The sequence below is a fragment of the Procambarus clarkii genome, chromosome 73 (genome assembly GCF_040958095.1).
Source record: "Procambarus clarkii isolate CNS0578487 chromosome 73, FALCON_Pclarkii_2.0, whole genome shotgun sequence".
Lineage (NCBI taxonomy): Eukaryota > Metazoa > Arthropoda > Malacostraca > Decapoda > Cambaridae > Procambarus > Procambarus clarkii.
Genome location: NC_091222.1, coordinates 9,485,094 through 9,500,365, shown reverse-complemented (window position 1 = coordinate 9,500,365; position 15,272 = coordinate 9,485,094).

Below are 15,272 nucleotides of genomic sequence, written 5' to 3'. Positions count from 1 at the left end.
CCTTCCAGCAACTGGCATAACAGGTACGCCTTAACCCTCTCCACCACCCGCTCAGACCCTTAAAAGAGATGGTAATTTCGGAATTTATTTAACTTTCTTTTAATTTAACTCTCGTGTTTAGGAGAGTTGTGCCTTAAGCAGAGACACTGTGTCTTCCCATATTAACAGGGACTTGATGAAATTAACGTCTAAATGAACCCTCACTTCCTCTGGTGCTCTTGGGAGGTGTTGATCTTTGGGGTATTTAAATACTCCGAAATTACCATCTCTTTTAAGGGTCTGAGCGGGTGGTGGAGAGGGTTAAGGCGTACCTGTTATGCCAGTTGCTGGAAGGCTTCTGTGCTGGCTAGGGTTCGAGTCTCCTGGTGGGAAAGTGTTCTAAAGTTGTATACTTAACTCTCGTGTTTAGGAGAGTTGTGCCTTAAGCAGAGACACTGTGTCTTCCCATATTAACAGGGACTTGATGAAATTAACGTCTAAATGACCCCTCACTTGCTCTGGTGCTCTTGGGAGGTGTTGATCTTTGGGGTATTTAAATACTCCGAAATTACCATCTCTTTTAAGGGTCTGAGCGGGTGGTGGAGAGGGTTAAGGCGTACCTGTTATGCCAGTTGCTGGAAGGCTTCTGTGCTGGCTAGGGTTCGAGTCTCCTGGTGGGAAAGTGTTCTAAAGTTGTATACTTAACTCTCGTGTTTAGGAGAGTTGTGCCTTAAGCAGAGACACTGTGTCTTCCCATATTAACAGGGACTTGATGAAATTAACGTCTAAATGACCCCTCACTTGCTCTGGTGCTCTTGGGAGGTGTTGATCTTTGGGGTATTTAAATACTCCGAAATTACCATCTCTTTTAAGGGTCTGAGCGGGTGGTGGAGAGGGTTAAGGCGTACCTGTTATGCCAGTTGCTGGAAGGCTTCTGTGCTGGCTAGGGTTCGAGTCTCCTGGTGGGAAAGTGTTCTAAAGTTGTATACTTAACTCTCGTGTTTAGGAGAGTTGTGCCTTAAGCAGAGACACTGTGTCTTCCCATATTAACAGGGACTTGATGAAATTAACGTCTAAATGACCCCTCACTTGCTCTGGTGCTCTTGGGAGGTGTTGATCTTTGGGGTATTTAAATACTCCGAAATTACCATCTCTTTTAAGGGTCTGAGCGGGTGGTGGAGAGGGTTAAGGCGTACCTGTTATGCCAGTTGCTGGAAGGCTTCTGTGCTGGCTAGGGTTCGAGTCTCCTGGTGGGAAAGTGTTCTAAAGTTGTATACTTAACTCTCGTGTTTAGGAGAGTTGTGCCTTAAGCAGAGACACTGTGTCTTCCCATATTAACAGGGACTTGATGAAATTAACGTCTAAATGACCCCTCACTTGCTCTGGTGCTCTTGGGAGTTGTTGATCTTTGGGGTATTTAAATACTCCGAAATTACCATCTCTTTTAAGGGTCTGAGCGGGTGGTGGAGAGGGTTAAGGCGTACCTGTTATGCCAGTTGCTGGAAGGCTTCTGTGCTGGCTAGGGTTCGAGTCTCCTGGTGGGAAAGTGTTCTAAAGTTATATATATATATATATATATATATATATATATATATATATATATATATATATATTAGTATATTTTGGTAGCAGTCTTTCCTGTAGACATATATTATTAAATATGACCGAAAAAGTAAGATTAATAATTCTAACACGAATTTTCTCAATCTTTCGTACATTACGCTTCACTGTTGGAGGTAAATCAAAAATCAATTCTCCAAAATTCATTTTTATTTCTAGTCTGACGCGACACGGGCGCGTTTCGTAAAACTTATTACATTTTCAAAGACTTTAGTTCACAAATACACAACTGAATAGAACTTACGTATCTCCGTTTTTATATCTACATTTGAGTGAGGTGGAAGGGGTGATGTGGCATTAACACAAGACAGAACAAAATGTGGTATTAATAGGGTATTAATTTCATCAACACAAGACAGAACAAGAGTATTAATAGGGTATTAATTTCATCAACACAAGACAGAACACGAAACAATGGATATTGAATAGAAGTGTTTGTAGAAAGCCTATTGGTCCATATTTCTTGATGCTTCTATATTGGAGCAGAGTCTTGAGGTGGGTAGAATATAGTTGTGCAATAATTGGCTGTTGATTGCTGGTGTTGACTTCTTGATGTGTAGTGCCTCGCAAACGTCAAGCCGCCTGCTATCGCTGTATCTATCGATGATTTCTGTGTTGTTTACTAGGATTTCTCTGGCGATGGTTTGGTTGTGGGAAGAGATTATATGTTCCTTAATGGAGCCCTGTTGCTTATGCATTGTTAAACGCCTAGAAAGAGATGTTGTTGTCTTGCCTATATACTGGGTTTTTTGGAGCTTACAGTCCCCAAGTGGGCATTTGAAGGCATAGACGACGTTAGTCTCTTTTAAAGCGTTCTGTTTTGTGTCTGGAGAGTTTCTCATGAGTAGGCTGGCCGTTTTTCTGGTTTTATAATAAATCGTCAGTTGTATCCTCTGATTTTTGTCTGTAGGGATAACGTTTCTATTAACAATATCTTTCAGGACCCTTTCCTCCATTTTATGAGCTGTGGAAAAGAAGTTCCTGTAAAATAGTCTAATAGGGGGTATAGGTGTTGTGTTAGTTGTCTCTTCAGAGGTTGCATGGCTTTTCACTTTCCTTCTTATGATGTCTTCGACGAAACCATTGGAGAAGCCGTTATTAACTAGGACCTGCCTTACCCTACAGAGTTCTTCGTCGACTTGCTTCCATTCTGAGCTGTGGCTGAGAGCACGGTCGACATATGCGTTAACAACACTCCTCTTGTACCTGTCTGGGCAGTCGCTGTTGGCATTTAGGCACATTCCTATGTTTGTTTCCTTAGTGTAGACTGCAGTGTGGAAACCTCCGCCCTTTTCCATGACTGTTACATCTAGAAAGGGCAGCTTCCCATCCTTTTCCATCTCGTAAGTGAAACGCAGCACGGAACTCTGCTCAAATGCCTCCTTCAGCTCCTGCAGATGTCTGACATCAGGTACCTGTGTAAAAATGTCGTCAACATACCTGCAGTATATGGCCGGTTTCAAGTTCATGTCGACTAAGACTTTTTGCTCGATGGTACCCATGTAGAAGTTTGCAAACAGGACACCTAGGGGAGAACCCATGGCGACCCCATCTACTTGCTTATACATGTGCCCATCCGGGCTCAAGAAGGGTGCCTCTTTAGGACAAGCTTGGAGTAGTTTCCTCAGAATATTTTCTGGTATGTCAAGAGGAGTACAGGCTGGATCACGATACACTCTGTCGGCTATCATTCCGATTGTCTCGTCCACAGGTACGTTGGTAAACAGCGATTCTACGTCCAACGAGGCTCTTATCCCTGTGGCCCGTGTGCCCCGCAGTAAGTCAACAAATTCCTTTGGAGACTTCAGGCTGAAGGCGCAAGGAACATAAGGAGTCAGCAGGCCGTTGAGTCGCTTCGCCAGTCTGTACGTGGGTGTGGGTATCTGGCTAATGATTGGCCGAAGTGGGTTTCCAGGCTTGTGCGTCTTGACATTTCCATACGCATATCCAGGTTTATATTCCCCAATGATCTTAGGCAGGTGGAGTCCGGATTTCTTGGCGTTCACAGTTTCGATCAGTTTGTTGACCTTTGCTTTTAATTCGGCTGTAGTGTCCTTCGTTACCCTTTGGAACTTAGTTTGGTCAGAGAGTATGATGTTCATTTTCGCCAGATATTCGTCTTTTTTAAGAATGACATATATTGGCGACTTGTCACCTCTCCTGACAACTATCTCCTTGTTCTCACAAAGGCTTTTAGCTGCCGCTTTAAGCTCGGGGGACAGTATGGTGCTTCTGTAGTTGCCTCGATTCTTTCCTCCTTCTGCAATAAGTTCTGCTTGTAAGGTATCTTTGGTAGTGACCTTCTTTTGTGTCTCGAGGTCGAATATGTCGTCCAACAGAATTTCCAACTCTACTTTCCGGGCCATCTCACTCGGTCTGGACATAACATGACAGTTTATGCCCAGATTTAGGAGAGTGACTTGGTCCTCAGTGAGGTTAATTCCTGCAAGGTTCAGGAAGCCATCTCTTGGTCGTGGAATTGCCATAGGTCCTCCATATAATGTTGTTAGTTTCTTGATAATCCTTGTTTCAGTGCTGAGGTGATGTTGGTCTGTGAGGATGTCGAGGTGTTGTTCAATGCGGGTACGGATACTATGGTCGATGTTGCTATTTCTCCACTCGTTTGTAGCATGAAGTAGTTGCGTTTTGTTGTCTTTGATTTCATTCTCTGCCTTGTATATCTGATCACGAATCAGATCCTGGCGATATTTTATCGTGAAGGCTTGATTCCTTGCTGCTGGGTCGTGCGCTTTAATATTAGTATATTTTGGTAGCAGTCTTTCCTGTAGACATATATTATTAAATATGACCGAAAAAGTAAGATTAATAATTATAACACGAATTTTCTCAATCTTTCGTACATTACGCTTCACTGTTGGAGGTAAATCAAAAAAGCTAAAAGCCTTCGTGAGAACAAGGAGATAGTTGTCAGGAGAGGTGACAAGTCGCCAATATATGTCATTCTTAAAAAAGACGAATATCTGGCGAAAATGAACATCATACTCTCTGACCAAACTAAGTTCCAAAGGGTAACGAAGGACACTACAGCCGAATTAAAAGCAGAGGTCAACAAACTGATCGAAACTGTGAACGCCAAGAAATCCGGACTCCACCTGCCTAAGATCATTGGGGAATATAAACCTGGATATGCGTATGGAAATGTCAAGACGCACAAGCCTGGAAACCCACTTCGGCCAATCATTAGCCAGATACCCACACCCACGTACAGACTGGCGAAGCGACTCAACGGCCTGCTGACTCCTTATGTTCCTTGCGCCTTCAGCCTGAAGTCTCCAAAGGAATTTGTTGACTTACTGCGGGGCACACGGGCCACAGGGATAAGAGCCTCGTTGGACGTAGAATCGCTGTTTACCAACGTACCTGTGGACGAGACAATCGGAATGATAGCCGACAGAGTGTATCGTGATCCAGCCTGTACTCCTCTTGACATACCAGAAAATATTCTGAGGAAACTACTCCAAGCTTGTACTAAAGAGGCACCCTTCTTGAGCCCGGATGGGCACATGTATAAGCAAGTAGATGGGGTCGCCATGGGTTCTCCCCTAGGTGTCCTGTTTGCAAACTTCTACATGGGTACCATCGAGCAAAAAGTCTTAGTCGACATGAACTTGAAACCGGCCATATACTGCAGGTATGTTGACGACATTTTTACACAGGTACCTGATGTCAGACATCTGCAGGAGCTGAAGGAGGCATTTGAGCAGAGTTCCGTGCTGCGTTTCACTTACGAGATGGAAAAGGATGGGAAGCTGCCCTTTCTAGATGTAACAGTCATGGAAAAGGGCGGAGGTTTCCACACTGCAGTCTACACTAAGGAAACAAACATAGGAATGTGCCTAAATGCCAACAGCGACTGCCCAGACAGGTACAAGAGGAGTGTTGTTAACGCATATGTCGACCGTGCTCTCAGCCACAGCTCAGAATGGAAGCAAGTCGACGAAGAACTCTGTAGGGTAAGGCAGGTCCTAGTTAATAACGGCTTCTCCAATGGTTTCGTCGAAGACATCATAAGAAGGAAAGTGAAAAGCCATGCAACCTCTGAAGAGACAACTAACACAACACCTATACCCCCTATTAGACTATTTTACAGGAACTTCTTTTCCACAGCTCATAAAACGGAGGAAAGGGTCCTGAAAGATATTGTTAATAGAAACGTTATCCCTACAGACAAAAATCAGAGGATACAACTGACGATTTACTATAAAACCAGAAAAACGGCCAGCCTACTCATGAGAAACTCTCCAGACATAAAACAGAACGCTTTAAAAGAGACTAACGTCGTCTATGCCTTCAAATGCCTTCTTGGGGACTGTAAGCTCCAAAAAACCCAGTATATAGGCAAGACAACAACATCTCTTTCTAGGCGTTTATCGATGCATAAGCAACAGGGCTCCAATAAGGAACATATAATCTCTTCCCACAACCAAACCATCGCCAGAGAAATCCTAGTAAACAACACAGAAATCATCGATAGATACAGCGATAGCAGGCGGCTTGACGTTTGCGAGGCACTACACATCAAGAAGTCAACACCAGCAATCAACAGCCAATTATTGCACAACTATATTCTACCCACCTCAAGACTCCGCTCCAATATAGAAGCATCAAGAAATATGGACCAATAGGCTTTCTACAAACACTTCTATTCAATATCCATTGTTTCGTGTTCTGTCTTGTGTTGATGAAATTAATACCCTATTAATACTCTTGTTCTGTCTTGTGTTGATGAAATTAATACCCTATTAATACCACATTTTGTTCTGTCTTGTGTTAATGCCACATCACCCCTTCCACCTCACTCAAATGTAGATATAAAAACGGAGATACGTAAGTTCTATTCAGTTGTGTATTTGTGAACTAAAGTCTTTGAAAATGTAATAAGTTTTACGAAACGCGCCCGTGTCGCGTCAGACTAGAAATAAAAATGAATTTTGGAGAATTGATTTTTGATTTACCTCCAACAGTGAAGCGTAATGTACGAAAGATTGAGAAAATTCGTGTTAGAATTATTAATCTTACTTTTTCGGTCATATTTAATAATAATATATATATATATATATATATATATATATATATATATATATATATATATATATATATATATATATATATATATATATATATATATATATATATATATAAATATAAATATATATATTGTGACGATAATCTCTTTCAAGAGAGATTGAGCCTGCTCTTTCCTACATCATTACGTCGTAACATACAAGATACTATATAGAAGATACGTCCACCAGTATCGCCAAACGTTTTGCCCAGGAAGCAAATCGTACCATGCACACCTCGACACCTGGCTACAGCCCGCCGTAATCAGCAAACTGCTCATCCTCTGCCTGCCTGTTGCTGATTGGCTGGTGTCTCGCCGCACCTGCACTTCACCACCACCACGAGTCGTCGTCTGGGCAGCAGCACGCCGTACTCGTCAGAATATCATTGTGCTCCATGGAGTTGACATCTCTCGCTAGTAGACTAAGCCTTGGCTTTCGTGTACTAAGGGAGGTGGCAGCTTGAAGCCAGTATTCCAGCACCGCACATATTATTTATTTTGCTATCACTGTATCTTACTTGTCTTAACGTAACTTTTCATTTGCCAGTGATTATTCTTGTTTTGTTTGTTGACTTGTCCTGCATTTTATGAGATTGCCTTTATTCATGTCTTGTTTTCTAGAGTAATTAAAATTAGATTGTTTATATACTTGTGTTTTGTGTGTCTTCCCATTACCTTACCACAGACGAAAGGACAAACTTTTTTTTTTTTGTGATGTGACGAGGCCCTGCCCCCAGTTTTTGAAACAGCCGAACACCAACGCTTTACCGTCACATTACGTGGGGGCCTGTCCACGGAGCTTCACAGAGGTACTGGTGCCAAATAGTAAATTTGTGGTAAGCGTATTTGGCTTTGGTAACGTAGCTTTTCATTATTTTTAATATTCAATTTTTTTTCATATGGTGCTGTGTGTATTGTGCATTCCGAGAGTAGCATATGGTGAAGGTGAGACAACTTTGGATTACGTGGTGACTGTAGGCCTCAGTCATTCTCTTAATTGGTCATCTCTCCCTCCGTGTTATTACTCGTGTTTACCATCTTTTGTCCCTAGGATATTTCTCATATTTTCGGCAGATCATCATATTGGTACCCTGGTTCTGTGGTCTGTCCCCGGGTCAAGTGCACCTAATCTTCTGCAATCTGACAGTAGGAGGATAAAGAGGGCCATAGTTCCTCTCGCACGAACTTTAGTTGCTGAATTGGGACCTCAGCAGCAGTTCTCGTCACCAGTTGACACCTCGCACCCCTACACGTCGGTCAGAGATGATGATATTTACATTGGTAGGGAATTAGCCTTCTTTTTCAGAGCACAAAAGTTCGCTAATTCTGTAAGTATCATATTAATTTCAGTGGGAAAAACTTGCTCATGTCCTAGAGACTCTGCAAGATATGCTTACATTCTTGGACTACCTATTTCACTTTTGAGGCAATTAACTGTTTCATTTGTTTTAGAAACTCAGTTTCGCTTGTTTAGTAGGATTTTCTTGCCCTTATCCTCTTACATGAGTACCGGGTACAAGATTTCCTGCGACCTTGATTTATTAATCATTTATCATCTTGAAATTAACATTAATTGTTAAAGATTCCACAGGATAGGTACCAGTTGCCACGTTGTCCTGTTTCTGACATTCACCATATCACAACAGTATATTCGTTGTGCATTTATTTGCTAATTTCACCATGTTTCGTCTCCAAGCTTTCCGTGCAGATCCAGCAGGTGAAATAGGGACTTTAAGTCGTGCCAAGAGGACTGAATTACAAACTCTTGCACATGAGTATCAACTAGAAGTTCCCTACCAAGCCAATAAAAATGAAATACATAACCTGTTACTGGATCATCTCTTAGAGGAAGGTAAGATAGACTCTGAAACTCACGAAACTTACTTTATTGCAGATAAAACTGATTTGGCAACGATGAAGCTCAAAATAGAACTGGCCAAGATCGAACGCGAACAACATAGAGAAGCCCTCGAGCAACAAAGGGAAGCAGCTGCCATAAGAAAGGAAGAAAAGGAACGAGAAGCTGCCTTAAGGAAAGAAGAACAAGAACGTGAGATTGCAATACTCCGTGAACGTGAGCGAGTACAGCTTGAAACAAAACAACGCCAATTGGAGATGCAACACGAACATGACAAACAACAAGCAACTCTGGCTATGGAATGTCGTCAACGAGAATTCGCGTTGGAAACTTCACACCTCGCTCAACGCCAGCAAGCTACCGCCAATCTTCCCGTCAGTTTCAATATATCACATGCAAGTAAGTTAATGCCACCATTCGTAGAGACAGAAGTTGATGTGTTTTTTACCACCTTTGAAACCCTTGCTAATCAACTTAGTTGGCCTGCCAACCAATGGGCAACCCTTCTCAGAGTACTTCTTACAGGTAGAGCTGCAGTCACACTCAGTACTTTGGCGTCTGAGAATGACTACCAGACTCTGAAACAAGCAGTGTTGGACGCCTACCTTCTCTCCACCGAAAGTTATCGAAGAAAATTCCGTGACCACCTGAAGGCAAGGACCACTACCTTTCTCGAATTTGCTAATACCAAAAGGAGATATTTTATGAAATGGCTGGAAGCAGCACATGTCTCTACCTTTGCAGAACTCGTCAACCTCATGCTAGTTGAAGAATTCTTGAGGCGTGTGCCGCCTCCTGTCCGTCTATATTTAGCAGATAAAGAAGAAACCGGCTACCTAAAGTGTGCTAAGTCGGCTGATACTTACAGCCTCATCCACCGGCTGACACCAGAACCATCTTCCAGTAAGAAGTCTTGGTACAGTTACGAGAAAGTGAGTACCGATCTAGCTGGCTCGCAATTGTACTGTAAGTATTGTAGACTCTATGGACATACCATAGATAAATGTGGTAAGTCTCAATACAAAGGAAACGCCGAATCACCTAAACCCAAACAGACTCCTCCTAAGTCCGGTAAGCCTGTGATGAATGTTGGTGTTCATGGTAATGATCTGTCTCTTTTCAGTAAACACCTGTATACTGGAACTGTCTCTACCAACGGCTCAAATCCGGAGGGACGTTTCAAACTGAAGATCTTGAGGGACACAGCGGCTCTTCAATCGATTATTTTGAAGTCAGCTGTGCCCAATATTGCCTACACCGGAGAAACTGTCTTCATCACTGACCTCACTGCTACCACTCCTTATCCTCTCGCCAGAGTCCACTGGATTGTCCCTTCGTAACCGGAGAAGTCCAAGTCGCCATCAGGGAAAAGCCTTTTCCCATGCCTGGAGTGCAACTTCTCCTGGGCAACGACTTGGCAGAAGACCTGCAACCGACCAACCTGATCGTCATGGACAAACCCCAGGTGTGTACCTCTGTAATGGATAATCCCATCTTTGAGTATGTTCCAGCAAAGGTTCAAGAGAGTGATGAAGTTTCTCCTCCGGTTTTAGTGACCACCCGTGCACAAGCTGCACGACCACAGCCAGCTGACTCTACGGCTACCGCTGTCCCTCAAGACCCTCAGAAACTACCCCCGAATCTGACCAAGTTGGAGTTCCGTAAGTTACAGAGGGAAGATCTTACCTTGACACCATTATTTTTCCAGGCTGAGACTTAACCTGACAGTATTCCTGGGTTCTTCCTAGGGAACGAGTTGCTCTACCGCAGATATAGACCCAGTAAACTGAAGGAGGAGGACGATTGGGCCAACGTCGAACAACTAGTGATTCCTGCCAGCCTGCGGCCCACTATTCTACACCTGGCCCACGGAGCACTCTCCCACTACGGATTTAACAAGACCTACCATGGAATCCGTCAAGACTACTACTGGCCAGGTATGGTAAATAGCGTCAAACAGTACGTCAAACAGTGTCATACATGTCAGATGGCAGGTAAACCGAACATCTCTATCCCCAGAGCACCACTGACTCCCATACAGGTGCCTGCGGAACCTTTCCAAATACTTATTATAGACTGTGTTGGTCCTTTACCTCGGACCAGTTCAGATAACGCCTATATCTTAACCATCCTGTGTCCTACCACCAGATTCCCCATAGCAGTTCCAGTAAAGAACATTATGGCTGCTACGGTTGTGAAACACTTATTGAAGATCTTCACCCAGTATGGATTTCCAAGGGAGGTTCAGAGCGACTGTGGCACCAACTTCACCAGTAATCTCTTCAAGAGGACACTGGAAGAGTTCAACATCAAACAGGTATTGTCCAGCCCCTATCATCCTGCTTCACAGGGTTCTCTTGAACGTAGTCATCAGACTATTAAAGCACTCCTGAAGAAGTTTTGTAATGAAACCTCTAAGGATTGGGATAAGCAAATTGACCTGATAATGTGTATCTTTAGAAGTCTTCCCAATGAGTCCCTAGGAGTATCTCCTTATGAGATGCTCTACGGACGTAAGTGCCGTACTCCTCTCAAGGCTTTCAAAGACTCTCTACGTGATGCCACCTTCAGTGAGCATCAGAATGTGCCCCAGTTTCTTCAAAACCTACAACACATTCTAGAGAGGGTCCACAGTTTTGCCCAAGATAATCTATTGAAAGCACAGGAGAGGATGAAGACTCATTACGACCAGACCAGCAAAGTAAGGAAATTTAAACCGGGAGACTTCGTGCTTGCTTATTTCCCTATCCCAGGTTCTCCTTTACAAAACAGGTTTTCAGGACCCTACCGCATCAAGGAGTGCAGAAACAACCACAACTACGTTCTAGAGACTCCAGATAGGCGGCGGAAGACCCAGTTGTGCCACGTCAACCTCCTGAAGCTATATAACGGTACTCCTCCCACTGTCATGATAAACTACTCTTCCTTTAAAGAGCCATATATCCACAGTGAGACCTTCCCTGCTTCTCCTCCCGAAAGCACTGACAAGGAGTCAGCGCTTTCCAATTCGGAAATCCTTACTGATCTTCCCAACTATTTTCAGGACAATCATAGTGCACCTCTCGTCAAGATCTTCAAAGAACATCAGGAGTTGTTCAGAGATGATCCCCAAGAGGGGGATCCGGTCGGGGGAGCCGGGCGGCCGAGCGGACAGCACACTGGACTTGTGATCCTGTGGTCCTGGGTTCGATCCCAGGCGCCGGCGAGAAACAATGGGCAGAGTTTCTTTCACCCTATGCCCCTGTTACCTAGCAGTAAAATAGGTACCTGGGTGTTAGTCAGCTGTCACGGGCAGCTTCCTAGGGGTGGAGGCCTGGTCGAAGACCGGGCCGCGGGGACACTAAAAGCCCCGAAATCATCTCAAGATAACCTCAAGAAGAGTGTAATGTTACCCAGCACGACATCCAACTGCTCCCTGACACCCGGCAGATTCGTCAACCCTTCTACCGGATCAGCCCTAGCAAGAAGGAAGTCATGCGTGCTGAGGTGCAGTACCTCTTGGATCACGGACTGGCTACACCTTGTGAGTCCCCCTGGGCCTCACCCTGTATCTTGGTGCCAAAACCCCAAGGTAAAGTGAGACTGTGTACGGATTACCGTAAATTAAATAATGTGACTGTCAAGGATACCCCTTGCCAAGGATAGATGACATTCTTGACGCCATTGGTAATGCCCAGTACTTGTCCCAAGTGGACTTGCTTAAGGGATATTACCAAGTGTGTCTAATAGAGCGAGCCAAAGAAATATCTGCCTTTATCACTCCCTTTGGACTTTTCAGATATGAACGCCTTCCTCTCGGACTATGTAATGCCCCGGCCACCTTTCAGAGAGCTGTCAACCGCGTCATCCAGGGCTTGGATAACACCTACGCCTATTTGGATGATATCGTAGTAGCTTCCAACACCTGGAGTGAACATCTGCTCCAGCTGCAACTACTGTTCTCCAAGCTCCTGACAGCCGGCCTCACCATCAACCTGGGCAAGTCCACCTTCGCCAAAGGTAAAGTGCGTTATCTGGGTCAAAAATTGGGAGTGGCAGTCTAGCTCCGTTAGAAACACACACTCAAGCCATCCAGCATTATCCACAGCCTACCACCAGGAAGCAGCTCCTGCGCTTCCTTGGTCTTGCCTCCTACTACCGTAGGTTTGTGAGAAATTTTAGTACAGTCGCCACACCATTAATCACTTTAACCAGTCCCAAGCAACGGTATAATTGGACCATGCAGCAAACCGTTGCTTTCGAACAACTCAAATTCCTCCTCTGTTCTAATCCCATTCTCGCCTCGCCAGATATCACCAAGCCTTTCGTCCTACATGTCGACGCCAGTGGTACCGGCATCGGTGGTGTCCTGATGCAGCAACGAGGCGAGGAGGTTCTATCTGTCAGCTACTACAGCTACAAGTTGAAACCCCACCAGAGGAACTACAGCACTATTGAAAAGGAGCTACTCTCCATCGTCCTGAATCTCCAGCACTTTGCTCCATACCTACAAGGTGCCAGGTCTACCACAATTCTCTCCGCTTCTTCCATCAAGCCCAATTCCATAACCAGCATCTTCTACAATGGGCTTTATATCTGCAAGATTTCAACCTGGAGAACCGCTATATCAAGGGTTCTGACAACATCATAGCCGACGCCCTCTCCAGAGTCTATGAAGTAGAAGCAACTCCAACTCCACCACATGAAGACGTAACTTCTTCCAGAACCGCAGGCTTCGGGGGAGAGTTGTGACGATAATCTCTTTCAAGAGAGATTGAATCTGCTCTTCCCTACATCATTACGTCGTAACATACAAGATACTATATAGAAGATACGTCCACCAGTATCGCCAAACGTTTTGCCCAGGAAGCAAATCGTACCATGCACACCCCGACACCTGGCTACAGCCTGCCGTAACCAGCAAACTGCTCATCCTCTGCCTGCCTGTTGCTGATTGGCTGGTGTCTCGCCGCACCTGCACTCCAACACCACCACGAGTCGTTGTCTGGGCAGCAGCACGCCGTACTCGTCAGAATATCTTTGTGCTCCTTGGAGTTGACATCTCTCGCTAGTAGACTAAGCCTTGGCTTTCGTGTACTAAGGGAGGTGGCAGCTTGAAGCCAGTATTCCAGCACCGCACATATTATTTATTTTGCTATCCCTGTAACTTACTTGTCTTAGCGTAACTTTTCATTTGCCAGTGATTATTCATGTTTTGTTTGTTGACTTGTCCTGCATTTTATGAGATTGCCTTTATTCATGTCTTGTTTTCTAGAGTAATTAAAATTTCATTGTTTATATACTTGTGTTTTGTGTGTCTTCCCATTACCTTACCACAGACGAAAGGACAAACTTTTTTTTTTTTTGTGATGTGACGGGGCCCTGCCCCCAGCTTTTAAAACAGCCGAACACCAACGCTTTACCGTCACAATATATATATATATATATATATATATATATATATATATATATATATATAGATATATATATATATATATATATATATATATATATATATATATATAAATATATATATATATATATATATATATATATATATATATATATATATATATATATATATATATATATATATATATATATATATAGGGGTACCACCACTGGTTTAATTAAAGGGACCCACATCCTCGAAGAAGAAAATAAATAGTGTTAAGAGAAGACCTTGTGGATTCTCACTGAATACTTTAATCTTTTCCTCTCCTACCACCCCTATTATTTTTTTTTTTTTATTTGATTTTATTGCAATGTTACAGTTTACAGAAAACACACACTTATATAACAATATAACAATATACCAATCAGTGTTCGAAGACCTCGTCCAGTTCCTCGGGGGTCGGGTGCGTACCCAAGATACAACACGCATTTCCCCTCTGAACAGCGACACTGAGGCGCTGGAACATAAAACTGGCCGCTCTTGGGTCTCTAGTCTTCCCAATGAGTTCCTCACCCGGCTCCTTCAGGAACTTAAGTGCACATTTACCCCAGGCGCCCAGAGTCTCAGAGCCTATTGGCACGAACCTGTAACAACGTTCTAGGTCCCTGTACTTGTTAGTTTTCTGGGTCTCCCTGAAGGTGGCCGCCCCGCCTCCCTCAGCTGCGCTGTAAGGTAGATTGGTATCAGCCAATGTGGATGCACACGTGTAGTCCCACACGACCTGTTTACCTTCTCTCCACGGCTGCAGGGTGACTCCATCTGGGCGTTTTTGGCTGTTGTCAGGCCTGCACAACTGAGGTTCTCTTTGTGCTGGGCACCCAGCTGAAGCCAAACTTCTCTTGATGATGTCATTGACTGCTTCATGTCTGGCAATCTTTCCCTGTGTCTTACGACAGATGAGACCATGGCTGCCGTATTGGTCTGCCCGTGCATGGCCGCAAATACACCGGTGCTCGGTGGAGATAGGGGCGGCAAGGCGCAGAGCAACACCAATACTTAGGGTCCGATGGTCCAGGCGGGTCCCCAAGGCGGAATTAGGGACTGCCAACAGGAAGTCCCCGGCATGAGGAGCTTGCACAGCTAGAAGACGCGCTTTGTCCTTCCTGGAAGCTGCCTCCAGCAATGATGTGGCGATGTTCTCCACTATGGGGCTATCCCATTTGGACTGTTTGCAGTCATTTGGAAAAGTCGGTCGAGGATGAGAGTTGACAAGAGTGTCCCACTGACCGGCTCCTTCCGCGAATTTGGGATCATGAATCCCAATGAAGTCTCTTAGGTGTTCCGGTAGTATTTCC